The sequence below is a fragment of the Toxorhynchites rutilus genome, chromosome 3, assembly GCF_029784135.1.
Source record: "Toxorhynchites rutilus septentrionalis strain SRP chromosome 3, ASM2978413v1, whole genome shotgun sequence".
NCBI classification, from domain to species: Eukaryota; Metazoa; Arthropoda; class Insecta; order Diptera; family Culicidae; genus Toxorhynchites; species Toxorhynchites rutilus.
In genome coordinates this window covers 312,199,494-312,218,648 of record NC_073746.1, presented here as the reverse complement: position 1 = coordinate 312,218,648, position 19,155 = coordinate 312,199,494, and the positions used below count along the sequence as shown (strand labels likewise).

At 37.9% G+C, this 19,155-nt stretch overlaps 1 protein-coding gene across 4 annotated transcripts in view; it reads left to right on the top strand.

Moving 5' to 3' along the window:
- LOC129775411 (probable cationic amino acid transporter) overlaps positions 1-19,155 on the top strand; it is a 162,393-nt gene that overhangs the window by 35,808 nt on the left and 107,430 nt on the right. The window lies entirely within an intron of this gene.

Below are 19,155 nucleotides of genomic sequence, written 5' to 3'. Positions count from 1 at the left end.
GAAATTTTTCATAGCGTACCATACCACACACTATGGTTAATTCGTTCATATTACTAGCTGTATATAGTTCTGGTTGTATTCAGATAATAATGGCTTTGGAATTCAGACTGCTTGCGGTTCTTCATTTTCAACTGAAGAACTTGAAATTAAAGCTTGTTATATCCTGATGAATCTATCAGAATTCAATATAGTGGGATGCATTTCCTCCCATAATCAAAAAAATTGTCACGGATTTTGATGATTTGCATACCAATCTTAATTTCTTAATTTCGCAGTAACTGAAAATTTATAGCAGCAAACATGATTGCGTCCTCCAATGCCAATCAGAATACAGGCCACTCTGGTATAAGTGGGATACTACACTGCTTTCACAACTAAAGATGACCTACGAATTAGAAACTTATTGTAATTCTTGTGAAATTGACGTTAATTTTGTAAAGTAGTGAGAGTTTTTCCATCTGGTTCTATAGTTATGAAACTCTGGATTTTTTTTTAATGTTTTACGCCTGAACACAACAATAAAGTTCAAATGGCCAGTCTTTTAAATGAAGATAGTTGTTATATTCTACACTATATACTTCAATTCAACCGACTTCTTACATATCTCTGGAAACTCAGAAAAAAATAATGGTTCATAGTTGTGAAACGCAGTGTATTATTATTACAAAAAGGTTGGTGACATGAACATTACTTCTCTGGTCGACTACTAGTTCGTCTGCTCAGATGAAGCTTACGATTCATACGCTTTTACCGAGAGCTGGTTCATCTCATTTAACGCATGTCTATAGAAAACAAGATCTTCATCTTGGGAATTCAACCGGTTTCTGACGGACTCTGGAGCCCCCAACCCCATGCTTTGTTCGTACTGCCTGCTCCTATCCGGAGCGAAGAAGTTGGACATCGTGAGGCACTTCGTGTCCGCCGGATATAACCAATCCAGAATTTACAACATCTTAAGCCTTTCTTGAGTTTGTTATCAAGTAGCTACTCATTTGCGATTTCTATTACAATCCCGCAGCAGCCAGCGAGCAGTCAACAATGTTTCTTAAGGGTTAGAATTGACTTGAGGTTTTCGAGTTTGAGTTTATTTTTAAATTTTCCAGCGAGCTATCCAACCAAGAGATGGTCGTCGAGGAAAAAGGAAAAGGAGGAAAAGTCCCGCAGTGTGATCGTTATGGTCCGAACTGTAATATGAAGTCGTAAATGCAAGGTCTCAATGGTTGTACCAATTCCAGCAGATATTTCACCTTCGTGTAAAGAGGCTAGGCTTGCCTTATATGGCCAACTGTTCGAGTATCTCTGAAGGTCTGTCCTCTATGGGTTGTAAATTTCTTGGTCAGGCGTACTTCAGCTGTTCTCAGGTGCGCTCTTGAGCTTCAAAATAGTTATTTTTAGTCATAACACTAGTTTTGCTTTGTTTGGGCATCGAGAATCGCACACATCGCATGGCACTTTTAGAAAATCACGCGCAGCGCTGCTAGTATGATTTCTCGCGTAACTTTTGAAAAGGTCCTATGTAACAAATGTAAACAAATCGAGTTAATGGATGCACGCTATTAGTTTTCAATTATTGAATGCATTACAAAAACAATCGTTCATGTATCTATCTTCTATAAAAACTGGATTTTAGGCACTCGGCTGTTACTTCGGACGCCACTTTCCTCCGACGCTGGAAACGTTCGAAGTAACAAAGCAGTCAAAACAACCCGAAGTCGTACTTCAGTCGTTTTGAGTTTTTGTTTCTTTCAGGTGTTGTTATCCATGTCAGTACAATTCAACGAGTGATAACAATAATAATCTGTCTTTAGAACGAAATGCTGATGTTTGGATTGTTTTCAGTCAGTTTCAAATTCTTATCGGCAACGTAATATGTCCAGTGTGCAAACAGGGGCTGTCAAAACGTCCAATGCAACATTTTTCGCTTCGAGGCTTCAAATTTAAGCTCAAATCACGGAATTTACGATTGGTTTTTCAGAGTTGTTATTGATTGCTAGTGGTGAAAGTAGTGATAAAGATCGATACCTTTCAAGACAATTCGCGGAATAAGATTCGGGTCTTCAACTTCGTTTTTCTCGAGTTGACGAAAATGTTACATTGGACCTTTTCAAAAGTTACGCGAGATTTATTGGTTTGAACGTTATTTAACAGTAAGCAATTTGAATTCAAATAAATTTGCTCATTTTGTAAAGTATTTTCTATTAAATGTAATAAACAATTATACAGGTAAAAAGGGAAATACAGGTGTAATTTTTACCGGCATTTGTTTTGAAAATTTATAGGAGGTTGTGTCCAACACACGACCACATTGTTGACGTAGGACTACGTTGTTATTTTATTCAATTCACTTGTTATCAGATATTATATTTAATTTGCTGCGAAATTTTATAAATTACTGTTTAATAGAATGATATTGTCACTTCAAAACGGATTTTTGTAGGATCAGTTGACGATAATTGATTGGTGATTTATTCTTGCCCTCGCAGAACATCACACAAGCTGATCACATGTTACCATTTGTTTCATGTCAATGCATTAGAAATTTATCTCGAACGCTATTCCGGCGACCTTTTTCCGTAATTGACATACATTCGGCTACAGGCGATTATACTTGATGCTGGATTCAACCAATACTTGCGAGAATCAAATATCATGCTACATGTTGTTTAGTATTACCACAGTGAAATCGCACCTCTAGACATCGTTTGTACAACGCAAACCGATCAGCTCTAAACAAATGTTACACTAGTGGCTTGAAATGACTAAATACATAAAAGCATCTCACCATTTAGCGCTAGTCTAAAAAAACGATTTCTGTTAATATTATTGGCCTTGGAAAGAGTTGCATTACTTTCTCATACTCGAGATATGTGAATTTTGCTACTCGCAAGCGGAACCAAATCACATACAAAATTCCAGAACGACATTTACTTTGTTGATGACTTTCTGTCAACCACGTTAAACTCCAAAATAGTTGCATTGCTCCATTATGTTCAAGATTAGCGCAGATGCCATCCTTGTTGCAGACAGTTTTGCGACAGACACGTGAAATCAAATAACTCATAACATACCAACACGACATTCACTAGGATTTAGCGTGATATTCACCAAATAATAAGGCGGCGCACGATCTTAACGCATGGTTCGTCAGTTCGATGCATTGATGCAATGTCAAAGGCCTCCAACGAAGCCCTTATGATGACGCAGAACAATTTACTGCTTCGAATATAGAAAAAGACTGAAAATTTGTCTCAACAGTGATCCATTATTCATACCCAAGCGAACATATTCCCCTCCCGCTATCTCCTTTCCTTGTTTATATTATCACGGCTGCATAATTTGCATCACCAAACAATCGTTCAGCATAGCAATTAGCCGATTGTTGCATCGGGCACAGGGCCAATGCGCACGGGAGCATATACTAATTGGGTTTCAGCGCAGCGAAGATTTGCTATTCGTTCATACGGGTTATGAAGAACGCACGCACGCACACAGAGCCATATATCGGTGGCTTGAAGCGACTAAATCAGTGATTTTCAACCGGGAGGAATTTGGTCATTAAAAGGGGGAATTATGCAAGGGAATATTACACATTTATTTCGCTTTGAGGATGACAATGATTAGCAGAAATTGCTACAAAAACTTAATTGAATACGCTAATATTTATGATCCTCGGCAAACATTTCAAAATCTGAAATGTAATGCTCAATTGGACAACTTCCCAATGTTCGAAAGACTTTCGTCAGTGATTGATGATGGAACAGACGACGAAACAATACAGAAAACAATAAAAAACGGAAATTTTTCAGCATTTGTTAAGACTTCAAGTTAAACTTGAAACATATTTTCCTTATACTAAAGAACAAGATCTGGACATGGTTCGAAATCCCTTCCGAATGGCTGTGACGAAACCTTCGGATCAATTTCATAACAACCTCTTCGATCTCCAAATGACCGATTCTTATCCTGATATGCGGAATGAGCGTTACGAGTGTTGTTGTCTTTTGCGTAATATTTATGTGAGTCTGGATTTCATACAATGCTGCTGATGGAAACAAAACACCGTAACAGAGTGGATAACGTAGACGGCATGAGGTGTGCTTTTCGACAGCGTTCTCAAGAATTAATATTTTGGCGGAAAATGTTCAGACGCAGGCGCCATAATGACTTGACAGACTTTTTTTTGTAATCAGATATAAGTATAAAATCAGATTTGTTACGAATATAAATTGAAACTCGTTTTATTCTTTCATTATTTTACTGATATTCTACAGACTTGCTTTTGAAGTACTGATAGGGGGCAGCACTGGGATTATTTTCGTAAAGGGGGGAATGGAGCAAAAAAGGTTGAAAACCTTCACACACTTCTCCCGTTTCGCGCTGCTCCCAACAGAAGCTCTTTCTTTTAATATTGCCGATCTCAACTAGTGTAGCTGTCTTCATTGATGGAGAGAGTTTCACTACTGGCATGCGAAACCAAATCACTAATAACATTCCAAAACATTTATTTTCTTGGTGACCCGACGATAGCCTAGCTTGATGATACCCCACACAATTGTTTAGCTCATACCCTCAATGCCATGCCGTCAGTTTGATGCATTTATTGCAATGCCAGAGACATCAGCGAGAGAGTAATTTGGTCGCGTCCACAGCTCGAGGGGAAACGAAGACATATGATGACACAAAACAAGGCAGATCAAGCGATGTTCATTGATTCGAGTAAGGGAAGACGGGGTAAGACTGCCCGACGGGGTAAGACGGACCAATTCCAGTTTTATAAGAAATGCTCAGTATTTTGGTAAGTATGCTACGCAAGAAGCATTAATAGCATATTTTTGTCATTTCGAAACACGTTGAAACCTTGCATCTTGCACCTTGAGTGTACGAAATGTCAAAATTGTAAGCAAAACAAAGTTTTCGCCTATTGCGATTGCAAGTGATCCAATTTTCAAGGCAACCAAAATAAGGATTTTTCCAGCAAAAACTGTGTATTTCGTTAGATGCCAGTGTCCCAATCCTACAGTAGATTGTTTCGGTTCTTCCTGCGTGAAAAGGTATGTACAATGTAACATAAAATGCTTGTAGTGTGCAAAATAGTACAAAATGGTGCTCTGGGGGGAAAACGAACCATTTTCGACGAGGTGAAATCGCCATACGCCGTGATATTGAATGATTTTCATATCAAATAGAACACCATCTTTTTACTCGTGTTGTTTCGTTCAGTCAGCTAGAACACTACCCCATTCAATCAACAAGAAGAAGCGAATGTCGGGGCAATAAAGTTTAGAAGCGCAATCCGACATTATCTTTACGGAGACGGAAGCTATGTCCGCTGCCAGAGCTGGGCTGCCCATGATTGCATAGGAGACGTAATCACCAACACCATTAGTGTTGGGAAACCGCAATTTTGTTGTTTTTTTTGCCTACAAGCGTAACCATGCAAATTTCCAATGAAATAATCTGTCCAGTTGAAGGATATTATCGACAAAGAGAGGAGATTTTGCGGATTAGAACATATTGTTTACGTTTGGAAAACGCTTACGTCCATTTATGCGGACACTCAATCGTTTCAATGAACATTTGTTCGCATAGCTAGACGTAATCACCAGGTTGGTCTGTCTGTAGTGTAAGTATATACATTTCCGATAATAGTCAAAACGTGTCCGTCGATAGTTTCAGTTGTTATGGGATAAAATCAAAAAAGTTTGGAAGAAATTTAGTGAAATGTCTGTAAAAGGTGCTCTGGATTTGTTGCGGGTCTATGATAGTTCCTGAATACTCTGAGATGTGATAAGAACAGTAGGTTCGTGTTTTTTAATTAATTGAATTTGTAAAGGCAATCTTGGTAATTTTAGCAACATGATTTACCGATATCACGATCAATAAAGATGGTGGAGTGACTTATACCAACGTAAATGCTGAGTATGTGGAATAATTCAATGTCGAATCCGAAGAGTTATAATGCTACGAACCAATATTAATTTAATTTTACTACTGATCTGATTGTTTCATTATCTACTTCAAAATTCAAGTGCAGTTATGTTATGGGTAGTTATAACATTAAAAAAACACAATTGCTTCTCTTTGTTCATCGTAGTGCAGTGTACAGAAAATAGTAATTATATGAGCAGCGTTTCAATGGTTTTTTATTTTCATCTATTAGGAAACACTAAATAATAAGACACTATCGTGACCAAGGATGGAAAACAAGGGAGCATGATGAGATTTATGATTAATCGCAAACTGCACAGATCGTAATCTGTGCAAACTGCGACTAACTATTAATCCTCACCCATCATAACCAAATGATTTTCTCTTGGTAACTCTGAGTTGACCAAAGCATTGCTAGACTGAAACTAGTTCGAATAATTGAGTTACTCTCCTTCCTCTTTCTGTTTACAACTCTTAACAAGAGTTTGCTCTATGGGAATGAGTATCTCTATAACGTACGCTTTACGATTCTCGCTCTCTCGTCCGACCGTTCAATTTTCCTCTCCGAGCGCGTTTACTTCGATGAAACTATGTGAGGAAAAAATACGCTACAGCAGATAGGACGACATTAATGTTTGATGTTCCACAGAGGATTTCTCAGATGGTGTTTAAATTCATCTACAAGAGACTACAAACAATAATCCCCCTCAAATCACTAATTTTATGAGTTAAGTGAGTTAATGAGCGTCATTGGAAAAGGCTATTACGATATCGAACACGTGGTCTTGCGAGATATATTATTCCGCCAGCTTTTTGTTTTTTTTTGTAAGCACGTAAATATTTACTCATAAAATTTTAGGATTGTGGAACTCTACATAATTTGTATGCAGATAGACTATCGACAATTTGTGGGGGGAATACTCATACAACTCAAATGGGTAATGATTATCTGCTATCACAAAGCTGAGAAATTTTTTGACGTTTTGTTTTACTACTGATTCATTCAAAAAAAAAAGCTTCATTTTAAAATGTTTTCTTATCCTGAGACTGGCTAACCATATTGCACTGCTACTAAAACCGTAGGCTAACCTCAAGGATATTTTTTTATCCATTTTCAGCGAATAATCAATAGAGTGCCGTGTTATGAAACATTAGAACAATAGCAAAAACAACATCACGATCATAAGGTGTTGGTTCGGTTATTCCAGACGACATTGGAATATATTCCATCTGATCATCTTTAGGAAGGTTAAAAACCTTCAAAGGATAAATTTATCTTGGGAACATTAAATTGATGTTCATTACTTCCAGTCGAACGTTTATCCGCTCTCATAATAATTGCGTGGTCCTCACAAAGCATATATTCCAATGCCGTCAGTTCACTTAAATTCTTCGGATACCGTTTGATGATTAGGTATGATGTTGATAATCATTTTCTGCGATACCGATTGTTCCAACAGTATTTTTTCGATAATATGGAGATTGAATACCTGAAATTAACCAGATTCAACCAAACAAATTGCGGACAAAGCATTATGTACACTCAAGAGATGCAACAAGTTTGAAGGGATATGAAAAAAAACATTGGTCGTTCAATAAATCTACTGCCAGTCCACGATATATGAATAACATATGTCCATACTAATTCATTATATTTATTTACAACGAAAAACGTAACCACACATAATTGAATTAAACAAATATGTGATTCGTTTTATCTACAAAATAAAAAAGGATCTTAAATTCCATTGAATTCGAAAAGTGTTTCGTGAAATCACTAATTGAATTATTAATAGAAAAAATATTTGAAGTGAAATGTGAATGTTCAAAATTATTGGAATCTAAAAAACGATTTTGGGCGGGATGAGATTCGCCCAAATCTGCTCTTAATAAAATTAATCAATTGCATCCATTACCCGTCTGCTGTTTATCGGGCGGGAGACGACAGCAAAATAAAATCGACACGAGACTGAGTCAGCTACTCACTGCGGACAGTGCAATAGAGAATTAAAAATCCCTCGTTGAGTGTCGTAAGATTTCAGTTGATCGTCTCTTGTACACTTTCCGATCAAGAACTCATCATCCGCTCTATGGGATGGGATTAATCGTGTGTGGCTTGCACTCACGATAAACCTTGAGTAGTAGAAGTAATGCTTCGAGAGTGCATACAGTGGGGATTCCTCTTTCATATTGCTTTTTTGAGATCTTGGTAACTCACCGTTCCAAGTATTCTCTCTGTGTACATATGAAGGATAAAAGAGCATCGCCTGCTGGGGGTGATTTAAAAACATCCGACTAGAGGGATATACTTATTTATTGATCGTTGAATGTGATTTTTTACCATCACTGATCGTGACAGGCATGTTTGAACTCTACAAGGAATGTGATTCAAATGTAGATTTAGCTTATAGCCCATAATCAGGGATGCCACATATATAGAATATTCTGTATTTTACAGATTTTTTTGCCAAATTTCAGATACAGAATCTGTATACACAGAATTACAGATTTTCAGCAAAAATACAGAATTTACAGATTTTTTTGAAGGTCAATTTGAAATATTTAATTTATTACTGTGCATACATTATTACTTGATTTATAAAAAAGTTGGACGTAGCGCAATGAGATGGCTTTTGTTGGAGGCAGTTTTTAAGCGAAATCTTGAGCGATTTGAAGAGCTTAAACTATTTTTTTCTTTACAAGTTATGTATGACCATCATCAATTTGCCATTCGTATATTGACTCATTTGTACGACCCTATGACTAAACCGATTATACTGTTCCTAAACTATGTTCTACCGCTCATCAATAATGTGGATCGCTCCTTTCAATCAGAAATTTTGCGAACTTTATAATGAGAGAAGATTGTTATTGTTGATCATGTTGGGTTATGTTTGGAGAGCTACGTGCAACGATTAGTTGATGCTGACCTTGATGTGAAAGATTTTGAAGACTTTTTGAAGAAGCTTGAGGATGTTTGCGTTGGTATCGATGCACAAGAAGCTGAAAAAAGATTGGGTGCAGCTAGGAAGTTGATCTTCAAATCGATTTGTCGTGACTTCTATATTGCATTGGTGAATCATAGTTGCAGCCTTGATAAACCCTCAAAATTTCTTCAACATAACAACAAAACCTTAATAATTTGATGCTAAAATTTCTTCAATTCGCTTAAACAGGTAATAGACAAGGCCTGGATTACGAATTTAGGCTACTGAAGTCGAATATTATGGGGCAAAAATTGAGTGACTCGGATATAACTTGGTTCAAGCTGTTGGATGTCAAAAGGCGTGATGAGAAATTTTTGTATCCATTGGTCGTTTGTAAGACATGTTTTGTGGCTCCGCAAAGCTTATGCGATTGAGCCTTACAAATAAATGAATTGGGAAAAAAGACATTTGATGACATTCATCAGTATGTGCTGAGCGAATATTTTTGCTTTACAAAGCAAAGTCCGGAAATCGGTTGGTTCCCACAATTATGGACTCTATTTTGAGAGCGAAGAACTATGTATCGGCGGAAGGAGGAGCGTCAAAAATGAAGTTGAAGAATAATTTTAAGGCAAAGTACAAATAAACCATGTAAAAACATCGTGCGATTCAGAGGCGAAAACTTTTCTATTGACACGACTTTAACAACCCATAAATAAGAAAAAAAGTTCAAAGTAAAATTTAACCTTTATTTTCATTTTTTCCCTTAACTCTCTGATACAGATTTTCTATACAGATTTTTTGGCTAAAATACAGATGTACAGGTTTTTTTTCAGAAAATTTTACAGAATTAAATGTGGCAACCCTGCCCATAATACCGACAATTGTTGATTTTCGAACGATGTATGAAAGCTGTATGGAACTATCATGACGGCCGGTTAGGCGGCCAAACAGTGATTTTTCAGAAACGTTTTGTAAAAATTTGTTTTCGAACAAAAAATGTTTGTTTGCATGTTGAGCAAACGTATTACATTGCGTAGAATGCGATTTTGTTCGTTTTGTCGTTTACGTCTCCTATACAAACATGGGCAGTGGGGCCTTCAACAGGTTATACGTCACTAAATTTTTCAACCTCTTAACATCCATTACGGAGCACACGGAATTTCGACCGGCAAGGAAATTTAATGTAGACAAAACTTGCGTTTGCACGGGAATGCCCACGGGAAGATTGGGAGATAAATGGCTACCGTCTCTATAAGTTTGCCTTTTTTTTGGGAACCTTCACTATTGGTACTCTTCTCGCCCCTAAAATGAAAGGACATAAGAGGTATACAAAAAGAACGAAAGAAGACTTTGAGGAAACCTAAAGGATCAACGACATTGCCTACTTCGGGGTCATTCAGACTTCAGACCTTGTGTAGTTTATGAACAACTCTAAAACATGTAGTACCTTAGATAACACTGTTCCTGTTATTTCTACTAGACCAAACTGTTTGAAAATAGTCTTGGTTCTTCTTACCATAATTGACTATGGTCAGTTTAACACCGCCGGTAAAATAAAAAGTAATTTTTTATCATTTAAAAAATTGATGAAAAAATTCCAAAAAAATTATAAAATCAACAGCTACACATTTTTAGTAGTATACTTTTATATAAGATATGCGGCACTACATATAGGGAAAATCCCATAGGACGTTTAACTAAAAATTGGTTTTCTTAGAGGGGCGGTCTTACCCCGTCTTCCCCTATAGAACGAAACTGAAAGTTTGCCTCAGCAGAGATCCAATATTTATACTCTAGCAAATATTCCTCTTTGTTGTTTATATTATCGCCTTTCTCTCCATGATAGATTTGTCAAATCTCAATGTCTTCGTGACTGTTGCTCATGAATCATTACCATTGTTGAGATGAAACTTTCAGCACTGGAAGGAGGAACACTTTAAATACAAGATGATGCGAAGACGACCGCCTCAAATCATGTTTCCGGAATCTGAGTGGACCAGACTGCAGTCTAGAATCAGTTAGCTATCAGATTGTTTGTTTTTAAATAACGATCGTTGGTTTTTGGAGTGAACTCATGCAAAACGAGAAACCTCTGAACTGGGTTGTTTACAACAATAATTAAACATCCGGAGGTTAGCATTTGATGTTCAACTAAATGAGTGTGCGGGTGTTTCAAAATCAGAAGAATGCGGGCAAGAGTCAACCCACGCCTCATTCCAAACGTTTTACGGCGGGATAAAAACTTAATGCTGTCTTGCTTATATGAGAAAAGTTCACCTCGCGTCCGATGTTTGTTTTATGAGGATACTTTAAAAGCAGCTCGTTTCCCTTCTGGGATGGCTTTATGGGTCTTGGCGAGTTGACCCATCTCATACGTACACGTTGTGGTTTCTCCTTAATTCCTCATCGCACTCACGGGTTTTTTTTTCGTTCACGGGTAGGGCGAAAAAATGATTTTTAAACCTCCCATTATCTATGGAACAATATTTGCAAATTAAGACTCATCCGGCGAGAAGCATAATTCTCTGGATGAGCGTTTCATCGAGATGAATTTTTCGTTGCGAGCGGCTACACGCCTCAGGACACTTTCGGAATTGGGGAATCACTTACAATGCACTAACGTTCCGCGCAACATGTGGAAAATTTCCTGCGCCCGGAAAAGTTATGTTTTCCATGGCCCATAATGTCATCTTTGATGCGCCGTGTCAAAACAACACGTACGGTACGTATCGACTATATCCTGGAACCAACCACCGAACCAGCAGCGGAGCCTTCCATCCATGTTAAAGCCTGTTGGGCAGAGGCCAGGATACGTGTCTGCCGAAAGGTTACTTTTATTATAGCAAACTTGATGGGATTGCGGCCCGAACGTGATACGGGCGCTCCGATCGATTAAGATTAAATATGGATTAAGGTTCGTGGAATGCACGCCGCGAGCACTCTGCTGATTATCGCGTCATGAGCGGTTTATGTTTTTCCAGTGTAGTCCCCTGTATTGTTCCCTAATCTGAATTACGTCTCGCAAATCATTTAAGGTTTCGCCCGAAGCTGTGATGAATGAGGTTCGGAAAATTCAGTGCTCGTTGCCACGTTCAAAGGTAATTTTTTCTATGCTCTGAGGAGGAGTCACAAACATCGGTTTGTGTTACCATGTGCAAAACGCTGTATCTGGACAACCGAGGAAGATGCGAAGGAGGGATTAGAATTGTGTTACGATTCGATTTCGATTATTTTTACTGACAGTTGGTTTTGATGAATGTTTTCTGGGAATATCTTGCTGATAGAAAATGTTTCCGGGAATTTATCCGTTTTCAGATGTAGGAGCGAATTCGTGTATACCTTTCGGCAGTTTATTTCGGTAAACAAAACCATATGTATGCAATAAGGTCGTCGATCGAATTCATGGGAAAATTAACTTTACCAAAGAACAACAAATATTGTACAATTGGTATCCTCGCAGTACGCCCCAATTCTCACCAGGATTCTTATTCTGCACATTCCGTCGAGCATCATTGCAGTGATACTGATGATGACGTAGTATATTTGCAGTGAAAATCGGAGAAGTACGACACACATCCATTCGACAACATATATGACTCACCAGTCAGGGATATCGTTCTGTCCCATTGCGATATTTGTCAGGGAATGGAAGATGGGATCGAGAGTTTCCGTCGGGAGATCCTGTGTGCACATTCGAGCAGGGAAAACATAGAATAATAATGCATTTTTTTTCGTCGCTGGATTTCCGTTGAATCGAATTCCAATCAAAGCCTTTATTCGGAAATGGCTTTTACCCGGCACCAGATGATTGAGTGCAAATGCAGACCTGTAAATACACGAGTGTGGTTTAATTGGGTTTCTTTGTTCATTAATCTGAACATTTGTCATGAACCGTGTTTGGGATTAGTCGGGATAATTGAAATTTAATCGGGGTTGACTATTATCCGACCAATTTAAATTTGATTGCTGGTTTGAGGATTTTTTTTAAAACAGAATAATTTCACCTGGCATGACCTGAAAACGCCTCAGACATTATACGACATTTTTGAATCTAATGACTTTTGTTCGGGCTTTTGGTATAAGCGACCAGGGCCTTACAAAGGCACTCGAGTATGGAGCACCTCTATAAATATATATTGCTCAATGAAAAAAATATCTTCTTCTTCTTCGTGTATGCTTCTTTCGCTTTACATTCATTCGGTTTATTCTTTATACTGAAATTATTTTCAATCGTTATTTTGAGAGCGAATTGAAACATTTATTGGAGTTTATATGTAAATGAATGTTTTGTTGTTGTATTCGAAATGTACTCACTGAAACCAAACAATACGATTTTAGATGTTTCCTGAATAATTAATATAAATATTTGGTTGTGTAATCATAAATTTCCATAACAGTGGCGCACTTTCGGGTATATACTCTATTGAATTATCAATTGTTTCCTTTGGAATTTTTACTCATGTTTTAGAATATGTTTGAACAATTCGGTTGTGTTTTGCTATAAAACATCCGTTCTCACTCGGCGGTTTACAATTTCCCAAATCAGCGGCGTTTCATTTTCGGCATGGGTTAAAATATTATTTTTTATAATGAAATTATTGTTCAAATTATACGCATTAATACGCAGCAGTATTTACCAGTTTGATAATAACTACTCTCTAAGTTGGAGAGATCGTCTCTACATCAACTTGTCGAAAAATCACCGTATACTCTTCCTATGCTTTGTTCTAACTCTCTCGATCAGAGTTGAGCCAATCGTAACTAGCTAAATCGAAATCCAGAGCACCGACTATTGTAGCGATGTTCTTCAAACGTCTCCGCTTTAGACAGTCTTCTGAGCAGGGTTCCAGAGTTGAGCAGACCTTCCACATGGTGATTGAAAGAAAATGTGATCGAATACAGTCAAAACTGTTTGAATTATATTGGTCGAGGATTTATTGGCGACTATGTAGTTGTAAGCGTGACTGCTATTTTCTTCCATTCGAAACATGACAGGGATAGTTTATGGTAAGTAATGGGCAGGGTTAACATATCTACAGAATAATCTGTATTTCTACAGATTTTGTTGGCTTTTCGAAACCACGAATCTGTTGATACAGATTACAGATTTTTTGGATTTCATACAAAATCTACAGATTTTACAAAATAACGTTTCAATAACAGTTATTCGAATATGTTTAAATCAGAATTCATCTGTTTTCGATATTCACATGTAGTTTGATGTCCTACATTCTGATCCAAACGAATCCTCGTCACTACGTTTAATAAACGCGGCATTCCTCTATCAATCTCCTCTTTTCCGAACAGTTAGGAATCTATATGCAAATGAAAGTTTCAATGAAATAACCGCGAGCTTCCTTTCGCATGCAGGATGAAGCATTTTCACGATGAAAGCGAATAAAGCCCACTCGAGCAGTTTCAATCGTCAATGAAGGCTGACGCAAAACACTACTGAACCTGTATGTTGATTAATCATAGATAGAAATATCTTTTGTACAAGTGTAAAACTGTATCTATTATAATAAAACACATGTTTTTGGATTGAAATGGAAAACTCTATCCAAAGTATTTTCCATCGATAGCTATATATTTTTCCCATCTCACTGGCAATGTGTGGTTGCATTGAATTGACTAGAAACGGATTAACGAGCGTGTAAGAGTGAGGATGACTGGTGAACTATTCTATTGAATGATTATTCTAATTGACGTGACTAATGAATACAATTATGCCTCTTCATCCAACACAATCTTATTTTTACGTTCATATAAAGTGAAACGAAAACTTGATTTCTGATGCGACAAAGTAGTTACACCATTAATGGACGGTTTATTGTCTACCCACCGTGATCTCAAAGCAACGAACTTAGACAGTTATCAGGTATGCTATAGAGGTCCTCGCGTTAGTATGAGTAAATAGCGTGCAAAATAGCGTGCAGTTTGGAAGGAATTCTAAACAAAATTCTAGTTCACTTTGTTTTTGAGTTCAATTTTGTGAAAAAACAGGAAGTGGGCTATATCTATGGTATAACCGCAAGGGTGACGTAGGACTATCGTTGATTTGGAGATCATTTGTTCGAAGTTGAATCAAAATCCATTCTGAATGAATGAATAAATGAATATTTGGGGGACTTCGAAAACGAGAGCGTTACGTTGGAGGCACAAGGTTTTATGCATCCAATATAGGATACGAAAAACCTTGTTCTGAAGAATAATCTTCAGAAGCTTTCCTGCTAAAAGCACTTGATTGACAAATCACAAAACCAAATGTATTATATGGATATTTTATGGATAGAAAACATTAAAATAAACTCTTTCGCTTGAATGTAATTTTCAATTCCAAAGGGAACTGGCAGATTATTTTCCAGCAACGATTAGATATTTCCACATTTTCCTCGATACTGGAAGCCCACCAGTGGTTAATACTAACTCGATAACCACCTGTTAATAGCACTTGATTGAAAAATATTTGGTCACAGTGTTACATGGATAGAAAACATTAAAATAAACTCTTTCACATGAATGTGTTTTTAAATTCCCAGAGGAACTGGCAGATTATTTTCCAGCAATGATTAGATCTTTCCGGAACTTTCTCGATGCTGAATGGCATCCAAACGGAAAGAATTCTGCGCGTGTATGTGTCGATCCTCCGCCGTCCACCTCCTCCAGCACGCTAGGCAACGATGTTGTCTTGTCGATGTCCTCACGAAAAATGAATGCGTCTCACCACCAGAATATCGCTTAAGTATGCTTTTTGTGCGAGATTGAATCGAGAGAAGGTGTGGTTTACGATGGCAATTTGGAAGGCAAACTAGAGGGGAATGAACTCTATGAGCTCGAAACTTTCGGCGACTGAGCAATAATCGAATTCGTGCGCATACAATATTGGATACGGAAATATCCTACTGATGGGGAAGAATAATCTTCAGAAGCTTTCCTGCTAATTACACTTGGTTGAAAAATTACAAAATCAAATGAATTTGATCACTGTGTTACATGGTTAGAAAACATTAAAATAAACTCTTTCACATGGATGTATTTTTAAATTCCCAGAGGAACTGGCAGATTATTTTCCAGAAATGATTAGATCTTTCCGGAACTTTCTCGATGCTGAATTCCATCCAAACGAAAAGAATTCCGCGCGTGTATGTGTGTGTGTAGCGATGTCTTCCCGGGGAATCGTTTGTGGCATCACTCTCCTCCTGATGGATTCCCTTCTGGCCTAAGGTGCACAAACAGGCTCTGACACCGTTCATCCGCGCTTTCATGATAAACGAAGAGCTTCATCACAACAGCGACAACATGCTCCAATCGCTGTTCAATTATAACTGAGTGGGATTTCCGAGCGGCGCTCGCTTATATACCGATTGGTGATTTCAATAGCCTGTTTCGAGAACAATTTTAAGGCTATTGAAACAAGTTTTTGGATCAAAAAGTAACAAGTATATAACGCGTAGACATTTTATCTTTCGAATGAAGTGTTTATCATACCATTTCGTTCAGTTGTTTAGGAGCTATTAACGCTCAAAATCTCGGTCTCCGGCGTAACGCTTTCGGTTTCGAAACTTTGATTTTACACCCCGGTATAGAAATGAAAGACGTAGTCCTACGTCAAAAACATACAGAAAAACGGGTTTATATCAACGAAATTCACAAATTTGTCAGTGGTTCTGAACACAACAATTCACGCTATTTTATACGTGTGTACGATACAGAAGAAAATCTAGCTCACCTGTAGTATATGTCAAACCACGTTGAACAGAAACATCGATACATGCATACGTGCTACATGAGAGATAGAAACGAATTCAGTCTGGAAGGAATCACTTCAAAATGCAATGAAGTCCATTTGACGGGGAAGAATGAAATGAGATGGTCGAGTCGTAGAGGGAGATAGTGACTAAACGCCCGACAGACTGTTCAGTCATGTTGACGGAGAAACTGCGTGAAGAAGCCAAAAGTCATTTCCAATTGAATACGAAGGGGAATTTCTTCATAGTTCGCTGACTATTCTCAGTAGAATATGACTATGTCGAGCCCAGGTCGGAAGCGGCCAAGTCTGTTGAGTAAGCCAGACGTGCGTTTTTTTAATATACTGCTCATCTTTCGCCTAAAATTCGATTCAAAATGACTATTTGTTGTTGTCGTCAGCTTTGAGTAGCTCATAATAGATCAAATTCATCTGATTCTACCAAACACAAAGCATTGTATTCTGTCCATAACAATTTGGCCGTGCAAAAGTGGGGTTTTTTTGTTTACCGCCAGTCCAGTGGGGTAGCGTGACCGGCCGCATATTATCAATTCTTTGTTCTTGTTCTTTTAATTTTAAAAATCTAATTTATCGAACCAAGAACCCTAATTATATCATAATATATTAAAGTGTCTTTCACGAATTGCCACAGAAATGCAAACAGTTAGTAACAGTTTCAAATTAACTGTAAGCAGTGTTTCTTGGAAGATTTCTTCACGATTATTGCTAGCACTCATCGAATGCAGTCCAATGATTGGCATCGTACAGGTTAATTTCAGCGGCTTCACATATCGAAATATAAATTTCGGAGTTGTTTCCGTTACTTGATAATTCCAAATAACAACATCAGTTCCTGACGGGTGACATACACTCGAAATATTGGAAGTTTTTTTTCGAGATAATATAATATAATAACCATGGTCGTGAGCAGTGATGTTATTTTCACTGAAATGATATACCAGCGCGCGATTTTACAGTCATCACTCATCAAAGAGAAACCATGTGCTTTTCCCTTCCACCGGCGAATATATAAAGAGCCAGTGTGCGCTAGTTAGGAGAAATCTTGATGCGAGTGAGTCACACTCTCTTACACTCTTGTACTCTTGGGAGTTCGAGTGTGTGAAAACCTGTGTTCAGCTGGAAAGACTGACTGGAAAGACTGGAAAGTACACTGAAGAGTAAACTGAAGTGTGCAATCTCATTCGATATAAAATATACATGCATATTTCACCTCGGTTCAGTTTTTTTCAACGAAACACAGAACTAAGTTAATTGAATCCGCCAGAACGCACTGGTAAAAGTTCATAAGAGTGTACTCTCCAGTGTATTTATCCGTTACACTGTAGAGAGTCTTTTTCCACACTCTAGCGCGATCGAGTGTTGAGTGAAAGAAAAAACTGATCTTCCATCATCTTGCGCTCGCACATATCTAGAACTATGGTGACTATATACCATAGAGGAGCGCTCTCATTGAGGATGACGGAGTAGGTGGGTGAATTCAAGTTACTCTTCGCTACTCAGAGGATATGGACATCAATGGTCATGAGTATCATCCCACTGGGGGTGACACCAGGGGCGGACCACTCCCCTCGCTTCCCGTACACTACGACACTGAGCCAGCCACTATTCCATGAAAAAATATTTCCTGGCGAGCGGCATTTCACACGTGATTTCTCTAGTTTTCTGCTATCTTTCGTTCAGCTCATGTGGAAACCATTTTGCGATTTTCTTTATTTTTCCCACGCCCTTTCAAAAATATGGAGATGGGGTTTTCCGTCATATTCATTTGAATAGTAGTTGCGTTTGAGTGTCATATTCGCCAAAAAGTGTTGTGTGAACTATTTCGGAGGTTTTTTTTCACCATTTTAAATCTTCGATCTATTCAAAGCACCGTTGCACTTCCAAAACTATGTTCACCATAAGCTTCGACAAGCATTCGATGTTGTTTTCCAGCAGTTTGCCTTAAATGTTAGCAGAAAATCATTGCTGATCGCAAATCGCACTTTCAGGCACAAAAGTCGCCATTTCCAAAGCCATTCAAACGAAGTCGAGCCATCGGTAGGCCTTGTTAGATTTCTGGAAAATCAAGGATTTAACCTTCAAGTGTAGAAAACACGGATTATTTCGTGATCTATCCGTAACAGACGGAACGCGAAACACGAGAAAACTCGTGAGCGGTCCGCAATATGTTAACACGTTGAGTTCCGAATTGTTCCTGATGGGTTTTCCATTCAACCCGCATCAAGAGCGTTTGCACAATATCAGTGTCGGTCCTAGCTCCTATAGAAACTTATCGTATAAATAGAAAATAGTCAGAAATTCGGGTAAACAATAGTCACTTTTTGTAAAACATCCAAAAACAAACCATATTTATTTTTATTTTCTTATTTTGTAACTGTCAGTCCATGTCAGTCAGCACTTTTCTACCAAAAAGCTTAACGTCCAAGGGACCGACTATCACGAAATAACATCCTTCCACAAATAATTACATTTTCGGTGTTGCACTTCACTCTGATGTTTTTTTTTCTCTGATCGTATTTCGATAAACAG